This window comes from Meriones unguiculatus, chromosome 5 (assembly GCF_030254825.1).
Source record: "Meriones unguiculatus strain TT.TT164.6M chromosome 5, Bangor_MerUng_6.1, whole genome shotgun sequence".
Taxonomy (NCBI): Eukaryota; Metazoa; Chordata; class Mammalia; order Rodentia; family Muridae; genus Meriones; species Meriones unguiculatus.
The window spans coordinates 28,066,463-28,081,622 of NC_083353.1; the positions used below are offsets into that span (position 1 = coordinate 28,066,463).

At 38.6% G+C, this 15,160-nt stretch overlaps 1 long non-coding RNA gene and 1 pseudogene across 2 annotated transcripts in view; both read right to left on the reverse strand.

The window, feature by feature from the left end:
* LOC132653951 (uncharacterized) overlaps positions 1–1,458 on the reverse strand; it is a 33,875-nt gene extending 32,417 nt beyond the window's left edge. For both annotated transcript variants that reach the window (XR_009591763.1, XR_009591762.1), the window contains exon 1: positions 1,315–1,458. This is a non-coding gene — a long non-coding RNA (uncharacterized LOC132653951). The remainder of the gene's footprint in view (positions 1–1,314) is intronic.
* Positions 1,459–12,486: 11,028 nt separating this feature from the next.
* On the reverse strand, positions 12,487–13,196 carry LOC110553609 (large ribosomal subunit protein eL8-like; annotated as a pseudogene).
* Between the last annotated feature and the right edge of the window lie 1,964 nt (positions 13,197–15,160).

The window sequence follows — 15,160 nt, forward strand, 5'->3', positions numbered from 1 at the left end:
CCTTTAGATCCCATTCCCCTAACTGGGCTGTCTTGTTTGGCCTCAGTGGCAAAGGATGCACCTAGTTCTGCAGTGACTTACTGTGCCAGGGTGGGTTGGTACCCATGGGGGACCCTCCTTCTTCACTGAGAAAAAGGTGAGGGGAGAATGGGGGAAGAGGTGTGTGACAGGGCAACTGGGAGTGTGGGGGGAGTGCAATCAGGATGCAAAGTGAATAAATAAATTTTAAAAAGGAGTATATTTTTAAAACGCCCTTAATTTCTTATGAAGGACAATTTGGTAGTAACTATCAAAATTTGATGTGTTATTTCTTAAGAAAATTTTCCTGCAAATATTTTTACATATCTCTCTATACATAATTTAATTCTAGTAAAACTGGAAAATAAATTACATATCTATCAATGGTGAGTGGATTCTTTCATAATGCTTTCTAATGTAATATCACACGGCTGCTAAAAACTAAGAATGTTTTCTATATAGTGATACATATTTATCTTAGGGTTTTATTCTGTGATCATGATCATGGGAAATCTTTTTGTTAATTTTAAAAATTTTTATTTTATTTTTATTAGTTACAATTTATTCACTTTGTATCCCAGCTATAACCCATTCCCCCATTACCTCCCAATCCCACCCTCCCACCCTCTTCTTCTCCTATGCCCCTCCCCCAGTCCAATGATAGGGGAGGTCCTCCTCCCCTTCCATCTGATCCTAGTCCATCATGCCTCATCAGGACTGGCTGCATTGTCTTCCTCTGTGAACTGGTAAGGCTGTTGTTCCCCACTCAGGTGGAGGTGATCAAAGAGCCAGCCCATGAGTTCATGTCAGAGATGGTCCCTGTTCCTATTATTGGGGAACCCTCTTGGATGCTGAGCTGTCATGGGGTACTTCTGTGCGGGGGTTCTAAATTATCTCCATGCATGGTCCTTGTTTGGAGTTTCGGTCTCAGAAAAGACCCCTGTGCCCAGATTTTTTGGTTCTGTTGCTCTCCTTGTGGAGCTTCTGTCCCTTCCAGGTCTTTCTATCTCCCCTTCTTTCATAAGATTCCCTGCACTCTGCCCACAGTTTGGCTATGAGTCTCAGCATATGTGTTGATAACCCTGCTGGGTAGAGTCTTTCAGAGGCCCTCTGTGATAGGCTCCTGTCCTGTTCCCTGTTTTCTCCCTCTTCCGATGTCCGTCTCATTTGTCTTTCTGAACGAAGACTGGGCATCTTACCCAGGGCCCTCCTTCTTGATTATCTTTCTTAGGTATAAAGATTTTAGTATGATTATCCTATATTATGTCTAGTATCCACTTAGAAGGAAGAATATACCATGTGTGTCTTTCTGATTCAGGGATTCCTCACTCAGGATGACCTTTTAACATCAGTTGGGGCGAGCTTCAGTTTCAGAGATTTAGTTCATTCCCACTGTGTCAAGGAGTATGGTGGCATGTAGGCAGACATGGTGCTGGAGAAGGAACTGAGAGTTCTACATCTTGATCTGCAGGAATCAAGGAGGATATTGAATTTTTTCACTGGCTGGACTTTCCCTCACCGACTTCTTCTAACTAGACCACATCTATTCAAACAAGACCACAACTCCTACTAGTGCCACTCCCTATGGGCCAAACATTCAAACACATGAGTCAGTGGGGTCACACCTATTCAAACCACCTTTCTATGTAAACATACCCAAGATATTGTAAATAAAGTAACTTGCAGAAAACAGTGAAGACTATAATCTTCATAAATACTACATGTCTGTGTATACCTATATGTCATTATATATGCATGTTGATTTTCATTGCTATAAAGAAACTGTGGAAAGATACATATCAAACCAGTAAAGAAATCAGTTATGCTCGTGGCACACCAGATGGACCCTGGAGATAGGGGAGCAGGACACACAGCAAAGTATATCACTATCTACCTTTCTGTAATTATATTTGTAAATGCCTATTGTGTCAGTTAGTTGTCACAAAATGTTCTATTAGGCCACACCAGACTTAGTAATTGTTTATATCCAAAGCACAGGTCAGCGGATCAAGCTGGGCTCAGAGAAGAGGTTCCACTTCAGTTTTCAGTGCCTCAACAAGCTCCAGTTCTCAGCCATATCTGAAGATGTGTCCTATACCCTTCTGCTGAGCTCACAGAATCAGTAACACACGGTGGCAGAGTAAGCGTGCAAAGCCTCTTAAGAATTAGACTGAAAATGACACAACTGCCGCTCCTATGCATTAGCCAGACAAAGGCAGAGTTTGATGAAATACACCCCGATTACAAGGAAGACATACAAGAACCTAGATTCAGAGAGGAGCTCGTGGTAGCTGCTAACCACTGCATATAACTTGAAATATTCTAAAATTAGAGCTGTGAGTCATAGAAGTAGCAAACATTGGGTATCATTTTTCTAAAAATTGAGCACTCTATGAATGCATTTTTTTACTTAAGAATTGTGTTATCACTGTCTAATCATTAGTGGAATGGAATGAAAAAAAATGTAACTCTATGAATTCATAGGACTGGAAGGAGCTGGACCAAACTTTACCCAATGCCTTTTACATATGAGGTAACTGAGCCCTAAATAAAGTTAAGACACACAAGAAGTTGAGTAGCTTAAAAAACAGGAAGCCCTGAAAAGGAACTGCTAGTCTCAAGACATTATTATTTATTTAGGATAAAGAAAGGTATAAAAAGTAAACTTGCAAACATTGTAAGAATGTGTTTCAATGCATAATGTAAAATATTGCTTAGTTTCTAAAAATACCAGTAACTAATGGGCTGACCTGGGAAATAAGCACTTCTCTTCCTACACACAAGTGTGTGTATGTCTGTGTGTGGGACTGTGTGTGTGGGGGACTGTGTGTGTATGTCTGCATGCCTATCTTTCTTTCCTCTGTTTTTCTGCCTTTTTCTCTAAAGAAAGATTATCAGATTTATTTTGAATTTCAGAAACTATCCAGATACTATAACAAACTCAGTAATATTTGAAATTACCTTACAACCTACTAAATTTATTTTCAAATTAGGAAATAATAAAGGTTCTGAGCCTAGCAAAGAGACACTTAATATCAACCTGTTAAAAAGTTACCCTTCTTCTGAGAATAATGATTGTTTGATAGTACCCCAAGAAGAATGGTTATTATATTGAGAGCTAACAGTGTCCCTTCAAGTATATCTTGGAAATAAAATGAGATAGTATGTTTTATACTTTTTCTCCTCCCTTCCCCTCTCCCTCCCCATTGCTCCCTCTTCTTCCCTCTTCCTGAGACTCCTTCTCTTCTTATTAGCTTACATGACCAAAAGTTCCCTGAAAGCTAGGATCAGGCAGTTAATCAGTATCACCCAAATTTTCTTTCTCTTACTCAATCTCTGGAATCATTTTCCTCTGTTTGGGTTTTAATCTGTTTTCCAATGATGTCAGGAAAAAAAACTTTGGTCTATCACTTATTGGCCTGAAATGAGTCACATGTTAACCTCAAACCCAGTCAGTACGATTAGGAAAATGTAATTCTCTAGCTTTCCTAATTTGAAAACATGATTTAAAAAAAAAAAGGTATGAATTTGAAAGAAAGTGGAAGGGTAGGGGTTTTGAGAAAGATGGGAGGAGGCAAGGCAAGGGGGAAATGATGTAATTATATTATAAATTCAAAACATTAAGTACTTTTTAAAAAATTGATCAAAAGTAAACCCAGCAGAGCTGAGATAGGTACAGGATCCAAGTCCCATTGTATTCCTTCCTGAGGAGGCCAGTGAAGCCCCGGGACAGCTCTAGGCTAAGAGATCTTTTCACCTGTGCCCCAGCTGCCTGGCCTACCTGGGTCACACACAGTGAGACAGCAGAGACAGTGAATCCTGCAGAGATGACTCCAGATTCGAGACAGGTAGACCCAGTCTACAGTACAGGCTCCAGGAGCAAACAGTCAAGGCTACAAACAACCAGAGGGTGAGAGGCTGGTGTAAGAACACAACCAACAAAAACCAGGACATCTTGGCTTCACCAGAATCCCCCAAAACCAATGAATATTCTAATGTAGCTGAAACACAGGAAAATGATTAATGATTAATGGTTAAATCCATGATTATGCAGTTATTAGAGGCACGTAAAAAAAGGAAACAAGCAAACAAATAGAAGCCATCATGGACAGATAAGAATCCACAATCAAACAGGTGAAGAAAATGAATAAAAACATTCAAGACATGAAAATGGAATTAGAATCAATAAAGAAAACACAAACCTAGAAAACACTGGAGATACAGAACACAGAGAAGGTATCTGGAACCACAGAGGTAAGCATCACCAACAGCATACAAGAGATGGAAGAGAGAATCTTGGGCACTGAGATACAATTGTATAAATTGATACATCTCTAAAAGAAAACAGAAAAGTTCCTGTCTGAACTATTTCTGCTCCATCAAGTTAGTTCTTAGTCACCATATCCTTCCTTCTTCTCCTTCTCTTGTGGTCCCTACCTGAGACCCTGACACTGAGAACAGAAGCTCCTCCTAGCTCTCTTCTGCCCTGCTACAGGATGTGCAGCTTCTTTATTAACCAACCAGAGATAACTGCAAGACACTATATTTGAACATCTTTTGTTCTGTTTGGCATGTGATACAAATAATAAATGGTACCATTGATATAGACTACATTAGCAGAGAGAGAGAGAGTGGACCTAAAGATCCATGAGATCTAGCTTTCAAACTTAATACTTTTATTAGAGCCTTTAGTGAATCAAATGTTCTGTTCTTTTGTTTCTTAAAATAATGGTTAGAATATTTCTCATCTTAGTGACTTATGAGCATTTAACAAAAAAAAAAATATTTGCACTGAAAAAAAAGAAAAACAGAAAAGTTCCGAACACAAAATATTCAAGAAATCAAGAATACCCTGAAAAAAAAAAAACCTAAGAATAATAGGAATAGACAGAAAAGAAGATTCCAGGATCCAAGGTCTAGATAATATTTTCAATAAAATCACAGAAGAAAATTTCCTCAACTTTAAGAAAGAGATACCCTTAAACATAAAAGAAGCTAACATAAAAGAAGCTTACAGAACATCAAATAGACTAAACCAGAAAAGAAATTCCTCTCATCACATAATAATCAAAACACTAAAACTACAGAACAAAGAAAAAAATTTAAAAGCAGTAAGGGAAAAAGGCCAAGTAACATATAAAAGCAGACCTATCAGAATCATGCCAGACTTCTTAACAGTGATTGAGAAAGCCAGAAGGGCCTGGAAGGATATCATGCAGTCACTAAGAGACCACAGATGCCAACCCAGACTAATAAACCCAGAAAAAATTTCAATCACCGTAGATGGAGAAAACAAGATAGTTCATTACAAAACTAAATTTAAACAATATGTATGCACCAAACCAGCCCTCCAAAAGATAATAGAAAGAAAACTTCAACCCAACAAGGTCAACTACACCCAAAAAAACACAGGATGAAGATGCCTTCACAACAACAACAAAAGAAAGAAAAATAAGAAATAAAAAAACAAGCACACAAACACACTATTACCACCAACTCCACAATAACAGGAACAAACAATCATTGATCACTAATATCTATCAACATCAATGGATTCAACTGTCCAATAAAAAGACACAAACTAACAGAATTATTGTGGAAATAGGACCCAGCATTCTGCTGCATTCAAGAAACACATGTCTGCAACAAAAATAGAGACTGTCTTAGAATAAAGGAATGGAAAAAGGTTTTCCAAGCAAATGGACCCAAGAAGCAAGCTGGAATAGCCATCCTAATATTTAATAAAAGAGACTTTCAACCAAAATTAGTCAAAAGAGATGGGAAAGGTCACTTAATTCTCATCAAAGGAAAAATCCACCAGGAGAACATCACAATCCTGGACATCTATGCCCCAAATACAAGGGTTCCTGCATTTGTAAAAGAAACATTATTAAAGCCTAAATCACACATCAATCCCCACACATTAATAGTGGCAGACTTCAACACCCCATTCTCACCAAAGGACAGATCACTGAGACAGAAGCTAGTAGAGAAATAATGACACTAACAGAGGTCTTAAATCAAATGGACCTAATAGATGTCTACAGAACTTTTCACCCAAACACAAAAGACTACACCTTCTTCTCAGCACAGCATGAAACCTTTTCCAAAACTGCCCATTTAGTTGAGCACATTACAAGCCTCTACAGATACAAGACAACTGAAATAATCCCTTGTATCATATCAGACCACCATGGTCCAACTATAAAAGAAATAGCAAAAAGGCTACACATGCATAGAAACTGAATAACTCTCTACTCAATGACTTCTGGGTCAGGGAAGAAATAAAGGTCGAAATTAGACTTCCTAGAATTCAATGAAAGTGAAGGCACAACTTACCCAAACTTATGGGACACAATGAAAGCAGTGCTAAGAGGAAAGTTCATAGCACTAAGTGCCTTCATAAAGAAATCGAGACATCTCATGCAAACAGCTTAATGACACACCTGAAAGCAGAGAGAGAAAGAAAGAAAGAAAGAAAGAAAGAAAGAAAGAAAGAAAGAAAGAAAGAAAGAAAGAAAGAAAGAAAGGAAGGAAGGAAGGAAGGAAGGAAGGAAGCAGACACACCCAAAAGGAGTAGATGGCTGGAAATAATCAAACTCAGAGCTGAAATCAATAAATTAAAAACAAAGAGAACAATTCTAAGAATCAACGAAACCACAAGCTAGTTCTTTGAGAAAATCAACAAGATAAACAAACCCTTAGCCAAACTAACTAAAAGGCAGAGAGACACTACCCAAATCAACAAAATTGGAAATGATAAGGGGAATATAATGAAAGACACTGAGGAAATACAAAGAATCATTAGGCCCTACTTCAAAAGCCTATATGCAACAAAATTTGAAAATCTAAATGAAATGGACAATTTTCTTGATATATTCTATTTACCAAAGTTGAATCAAGATCAGGTAAATAAATTAAATAGTCCTATATATCCTAATGAAATAGAAGCTGTCATCAAAATTCTCCCATCCAGAAAAAGCCCAGGACCAGACAGTTTCAGCGAAGAATTCTACCAGACCTTCAAAGAAGAGCTAATTCCAATACTCTTCAAACCATTCCACAAAATAAAAACAGAAGGAACATTACCAAACTCATTCTGTGAGGCCACAGTCACCTTGATACCTAAACTATACAAAGACCCAACAAAGAAAGAAAATTTCAGACCAATTTCCCTGGTGAACATTGAGGAAAAAAATAATAAAATCATCTCAAACCAAATCCAAGAACACATGAAAGGTTTCATCCACCATGGCCAAGTGACCTTCATCCCAAGCATGCAGGGGTGGTTCAGTGTATGGAAATCCATCAGTGTAATCCACCATTTAAACACACTGAAAGGAAAAAACAAAAACAAAAAAACAACCACATGATCATCTCCTTAGATGCTGAAAGAAAATTTGCCAAAGTTTTGGAGAGATCGGGGATGCAAGGCACATACCTAAACATAGTAAAAACAATATACAGCAAGCTTATAGCCAACATCAAACTAAACACAGAGAAACTTAAATCAATCCCACTGAAATAAAAAACAAAGCAAGGCTCTTTCTATATCTCTTCAACATAGTACTAGAAGTCCTAGTTAGAGCAATAAGACAACTAAAGGAAATAAAGGGAATACAAATTGGAAAGGAAGAAGTCAAAGTATCACTATTCGCATATAATACGATAGTATACATGAGTGATGCCAAAACTTTGACCAGAAAATTCCTACAGCTGATAAACACCTTCAGCAAAGTGGCTGGAAACAAAATTAACTCAAAAAAAAAAAAAAAAAAAATCAGCAGCCCTCCCGTCTACAAAAGACAAAAAGGTGGAAAAAGAAATTAGGGAAACCACAACCTTCACAATAGCAACAAATAACATAAAGTACCTTGGGGTGACTCTAACCAAGCAAGTGAAAGGCTTGTATGAAAAAAACTTCAAGTCTCTGAAGAAAGAAATTGAAGAAGATACAGGAAGATAAAAAGATCTCCCATGCTCATGGATTGGTAGGATTAACATAAGGGGGAAATAGAAAGATCTGGAAGGGACAAGAGCTCCAAAAGAAGGCCAACAGAACAACAACAACAACAAAAAACATTTACACAATGGAATACTACTCAGCTACTAAAAACAAGGAAATCATGAAATTAGCAGGCAAATGGACGGAACTAGGAAAGATCATCCTGAATGAGGTAACCCAGAAGCAGAAAGACATGCATGGTATTTACTCATTTATGTGTGGATATTAGCCATATAGTATAGGATAAACATAATAAAATCTACCCAATTAAAGAAGCTAAACAACAAGGAGGACCATAGGGAAGAGGCTTAATTCTCATTCAGAAGGGAAAGCAGAATCTACACCATAAGTGATAGAAGAGAAGGAACAGGATGGGAGCCTACCACAGATGTCCTCTTAAAAGACTCCACCCCACAGGGGATCAAAGCAGATACAGAGACTCACAGCCAAACTTTGGACAGAGTGCAGGGAGTCTTATGGAAGAAGGGAGATATAGAAGGACTGGAGGGGACAGAAGCCACACAAGGAGACCTACAAAGCCAAAAAAAAAAAATGGGCCAAGGGTTGACTACAAAGACTGATGCATAGAGAGGACCTAGATCCCAGCTCAGATGTAGCCCATAGACAGCTCAGTCTCCATGTGGGTCCCTAGTAAGGAGAGAAGAGACAGTCTCTGACATGTACTTGGTTGCCTGCCTCTTGATCACTTCTCTCTGGTGGGACAACCCAGCCTCCCACAGAGAAAGAGGATCCAGACAGTCCTGATGGGACCTGATAGGCTAGGGTCAGACAGTAGGGGAGTAGGACTTCCCCTATCTGTGGACTAGTGGACAGGGATAGTGGAGAAAGAGGGAGAGAGAGTGGGACTGAGAGGAGATGAAAGAGGGTTCTACAACTGGGATACAAAGTGAATAAATTGTAAATTTCGGCTATTTTGAAGCTTTCCCTAAATTCTTTATTGATCCTCTAATTTGGTCATGCTCAGATTTTGCCAGCTTAGGTAAGCACTGTGCATATATAACATTTTTCTTTTCCCTGGAGTCTATCTTCCCCCTTCCCCACCAACTTGGCTATACTGCCCTGCTTTCCTTAGGACATCACATTTCCCTTTCTTGACTCCTCAGTCCATGCCTTTGAAGAGAGACTTACAACAGTGGCTTAGGGGATAACATTTTGATCAATTTATTATTTTTTTTACAATTTATTCACTTCAATAGTAATAGCAGCCCTATGTCATTTATATGGAGTTTGTTTCTACTGTATTTATATTTTATTTAATATATTACATTGGAAACGGTGAAGATGTCCTGTGTCTTAAGAAGCCCAGACTTCTATAACAAAATACCATACTCTGGGTTGATTAATCAACAGACATTGTCATAGTCCTAGAGTCTACAAAGTCCAGAATCAAGAAACCAGTAAATTTGCTTCTTGGCTGTGGGCCCTCTCCTTGGCTAGGTGACAGCCATCTTCTACTTTCTGCTCACATGACCATTCCTCAGTGTGCAGCTATGGGTAGCATGGAGAGGTACTGGGTTTTTTTTCTTCTTAAAGGAACTAAACCCCCTTTAGAAAGTTTGCCTTCATAACTGCTTCTAAACTAAGTTATTCTGTAAAGGCCCCAGTACTATTGCACTGGAGGTGAAAGCCTCAACATATAAATGATGTTAGGGATGGGGTCATTAGACATTTTGTCTTTAACTTTAACAAGCTAGTTCAAAAATCAAGGAAAAGAAAAAAAAAAAAACCACCATGTTTATTTAGCTATTACTGACATGGTGAAAATTAACAAAACCAAAGATGGCCAATCTAGTTTGCACCCAGAAGTAGAAGCTCAGTCTGCATGTACAGTAAGAACTTACTTTGCACTAACCCTAAAATTCCTCACTTTAGCCAGAAACTTGTGTAACATCAACAAGGAAATGTTGGGGAAAGCAGGAAAAGCCTGTAGTGCCCTACTACTGAACTAGCCTATGTCCCATCCAAGCCCAACAGATTACACTCGGTGGAAGCACCCTGGTCATTTAATTGAAAAATATATTTTAAAATGACCTTCTAAAACCCACAAGAATATCTGATAATTACGTGATTGAGAGAAACTGGAAGTACAAGACTTAATATGGGTGATGCCAAAAAAGAAAAGAAAATTATAGGTTATTATGCCAATTACAGCGTTTACAATACTGTTCTTAAAGCTTAGATATTTTGCTACTGTGGGCTGTCATTTTCATTTGCTGGATCTAGGAAGGGAAAACAGGGTATGTGAGCTGTTTCCCGAAATGTCTACTACTTAAAAAACTTAAAAGGGGATTCAGAAGTGCAGAAAGTAATAAGGAAATAAGCAAAACTGTCTGAAGGGCAGTGAACTGGAGGGCACTGTATTCAGCGTGGTTTTTTCGTCAATGCCCAAATCCTGGACTTTTCATTTTGTGCCTGCACTGACAGCAACAAGAGGCACTGTACTCCCTGAACCCCAAGAACAAAGTTAGAGTCTCCACATCAGAAACCTTTACTGTGCCATTGGACAAGCGCTGGTTTCCTTGGAAACTGGACTGCCACTTAGTCAAACTGATGAGGAAAAGGAAAGTAACCAAGCTCCATGAGGAGCCTTGCAGATATGGCTGAGCCCGTCTCAAGCTCGTGGTCATGGCCTCCCCAACCCGTCTGCCGGAACTGATGGGGCATATGACAATGGAATGAGAGTAAACAGGGGAAAATGAATAGTCATAATTCAAGGCTATCTTAATCTATCGATGGGAAAATGTCTGCCAATTAATTAATCATAGATATTATTTTAAAGCATATGTTTCTGTGAAAAATATTAACATTGGAAATGCTGAATAATTCAAAACATGTGACAGGCAATATTTATTAACAACATAATACACTGATGTTGATGTCATTAAATTAATTGTTATATTTAATGTACTATGTGCTGTGCATATCTTAGGCTTTCATTTTGTTGTTTCTGACTTTTTTAAAACAACTGTAATAGTTTATGATTTACCATAAAATTGTGAAGCTTTCCTATATCCCACCTGTAGTTTTTTATTATCAATTTCTTTAAGTAGTTTATATTATATGAATAGCTTCAACTTTACCTTGGTTTTAATTTTTAATGAAAATATTAATTTTGATATTAATTTACCTTGGTTTTAATTTTTAATGAAAATATACCTGATGACATAATCAAATAGTAACAAAAATCTGGCAATCCCATTTATCATTCTCTAGGTATTTTTCCCATAAATAATCAACTTTTTAAGTTTAGACATTTCTTTCAGTTATTAAACTTTTAAATGATACTTGTGTTAAAATTCTTTGGTTCATTGGCACCCCAGGTTCTAACAATCTTTTTACATGCACCATTGATTGTCACTTTGTGAGTGGCTCAGCCTCACAAAATGATTGACCCATGGTACTTCCTCGCTCTGCTTCCATCATGAAGGTTCTGGTCTCCTGCTTTAGTTGGTCACTGTGGCCCCCTAGACTTGATGCCTAGTGGCACTTTCTTGGTGGTCTCTGTGTGGAATCCCTGTGTCTTGGGCAGAGGACTTTGTCTTTCTTGAGGTATCCATTTCTGTGGATTTCTAAGAGAAGTTTCAAAGGAGATGATGTTTCTCAGTCTTTCCCATCTGAAACTATCTTCAGTCTTCCCTTGCAATTGAGTGATTGATCATAAAACTCTCGTTGGAAGACATTTTCTTATAGTTCTCATGACATTGTTCTGTTCTGCCTCGTATTTTCAATAACGTGGCCTGTTCTATTACCTATCACATTAACCTATGTGGAAGCTTTGTGCATTTTCTTTCTAATCTAATAGGGCTGAAATGTTGTGAAGTCTTGTCCTGAAATAGTCTCTTCGCTCCCTGTAGACCACTTCCAACTGGACTACTGTTTCATCTTTCCTTCCTACTATCTTAGGAAGTGGAATAAATTTTAGAAGGTGTAGCATTTCTAGACAAATAATAAAGGCACGTGAAGAAAACATAATCACCTGAGCTTACTATCCAGCTTTCCCATCTGTGTTCACATATAATATTACATAGGAGTAGTTAAATTAAGGAGCATTCATTAATTAGAGGATTGTTCTTGTTCTAAACCATCAGAGAGTACGTAGACCTCTGCCATTAAATATGTCAGTGTGTATTTCCTTGAAACAAGTCATTCTCTCACATAATGCTCCTGATTTTATGGCAAAGATTAAAGGAACAAGATATGGCTTGCTAAAGTTAACCACAATACAGGAATTCTGGTTATACACACGTACACACACACACACACACACACACACACGGGCACACGAACACACACAGACAGAGTACGTGCTCTGGACGTGGTCCAAGAAGATCTAATGATAGCAGTCAATCAGGCCCTGTTTTAATAATGAATGTACTTCTCCCTCCATCCTCCATGGTTTTTTTGTAATTATATTTAAGTACAGAAAACTTAGCAGTGTACATTTAACCCAGTTCAGTGCTGAGTTCTTTGGCTTTTGCCTTTTCCAGCTTGGCAATGCGAGCCAGGACGTTGCCTTCCCAGTGACGGCACATCTCGTCATATCTGTCCTTGTAATTGGTCCCGATAGCCTCCACCAGCTTGGCCAGAGCACCCTTGTCTTCCAAGTTAACCTGTGTGAAGGCGACAATGATGCGAGTAGGAAAACCACCAGCTCAATGGGGTCAACATCATGGGCAGTCAGCGCCAGCTGAGCCTTCTTGTTCTCCGCCAAGGTGGTGACTGTACTGACCCCTGCTAGAAGGACAGGTGCTTCCTTAGTTGGGATGTCTTCCTTTCCCAGCAGCTTTCTTCTCAGCGCGGGCCAGTAGCCTCTGCTTCCTCTCCTGCTTTGTCTCTGGCCTGTACTTGTGGGCCAGCTTAAGCAGCGGGGTAGCTGTTTGCAGGTCCAGGGCCTGGGTGAACCTGGGTGAACTGGTTAATGGAGGTACTTTGAGCCGCTTGTCAAGGATGGCCCTTTGCCCCTGCAGCCTAATGTAGCGGGGCCACCTGTCGAAGTGCATGGGATTTCTTCTGGGCTGGATTTCCTGCCCAATGCCGAAATTCTTGGACCTTTTCTCAAACAAAGGATTGATCATCTTTTCAGCCCCCTGTGTCTTCATGACGGCGGGGCCGAGGCCACCTTCTTTTCCTTGGCCTTCTTTCCTTTTAGCATCTTTCTGGGATAGAGGAGAGAGACAGTCCATGCTTTCTAGAGCCCATGTGAACTTACATTTTATTATTTGTCTTTGATAGGTAGAGATTTCTACTGTGTTACATTTAAATGTTCATTTGATCTGTACACATGACATGCCTTTCAGTATCGCTGATGTTATTCTAAATGATAAAGATACATAGACTTGCTACTTAAAATGCGTGAGTGTAATTCTTTCCTTCATGTATGTGCTGCAGTTTCTAAAAGCTGATCAGGGTCATGATCTGAAGACTGGAAATACTCTAAACAGGGAAAGGTGGCTTACTGGAGACTTATAACTGCCTGCATAAGTCCTTCTTTAGTCTTCAACAAGGCATGGAAAGAAATTCCATTAAATTGTTTTTTTTTTTAAATTCCCAGTAACTAACTACCATCAGCAGATCTAAGTTATCAGAGAGGGCTATGTTTTAATAACGTCTCTCACTAGGAACTCTATTATGGAACTGTCATGGTTTATACAAGAAAATTCAATGAGAATATTCATAAAATAATAAATTTGAAAATTCACATCAATAAAATGTATGTCAATTACATGAAAGCTTTCATATTACCCCCAAAAAAAAGATTAGCAAAGAATGGGTTAAATAGCCTATAGTGTTTGAGATAAATAAACAATGTAATACTTCTCCTAGCAGATTGGCATCTTGTGGCCAGTGAACACCAGTGCTGCTTACATGTGAAGCATTCTGACATCACCTTCTCACATGTTATAAACACTCTGTGTCTGTGTCCCCCATATGTGTCTGAAGACTATCAAAGGACCTTTCTCTTTCCTAGCTTCAAGGTCTGGGACAGGTTCTAGAGTAGCCAGTCTTCTGGTGTTTGTGAGGATTGGTACAAGGAGCAAGCATAGGACTCAAACTACACTGAGCGGAGTCTCTTGGTGACATACAAAGAGTCCTCTTCTACCTTAGACTTACAAACACCAAGTGAGTCTGGAGTTGCTATGTTACCACCAAGTAGCTCTTACAGAGCACCTGCCCAAGGATGAGGCTGATACCTAGAGGAATGATGAACTGAATGATGCAGTAAACAGGAATCTCATAGATCACCTGGATTTAGCCATGTGATCCTCACATCACACATAAAAGTTAACTAAGAACTATATCAGGTCATAGATTTATATATAAGAGCTACACAGAAATCAAACTTGTCTTTGTAGTTAAAAGAACCAACAAATTTGACTTTTTCTTCAGTTAATCTGACTAATAGATTAGGGAAAAGAGTTTCAACATGTGATGTATATTAAGACATATACAAGAACACTTAAACAATGGTTGATTCTAAATTTTACATTTGCCAAACCATGATTACATACTTATATGGATGCAATGTAAGCTTTAGAGTTTAACCACTGTACTTACTTCTCCACTACCAAGAAAAAGTGATGTGGGTGTGGCAGGTATGGGCATGTGGGTGTATAAGAAGGGAAACCAGACAAAATTCTAAAAGGAACTCTATCCAAAGTATCAAAAGGTTTCAAAAGCCACAGATTCGATGTCAGTGAACCACACAACGGACCACTTGGACATTTAGACTCAAGTTTGAAGCTGCTGCAGGATTTTTTTAAAAACATATTTACTGAGGGAACTCAGAATCTGAAAGGTAAGTCTTGGCAGGGATATAAGGAGGTTGACTTATGCCATACACGTGCTCTTACAATGTATTAAAGTAAACTTATTCTTAACAAAATAACAAAATATTGTTATTGCATGTTCTTTGAAAATAAAGAAACAAGTATCAGAAATAGTATGGTTTTTAGTACACTAAGGAGAATTGGAACCTCGGTATCCGCCAAGGTTTGTCATAGACTTCCAAGTCTTTATATTTTTTATTTTTGTTTCTCTTAGGGAAATGAATACACCTTCTTACCACATGATGAAGAACTGTTTTCCGAAGGATGCTGCAGCCACACAGACTGGATT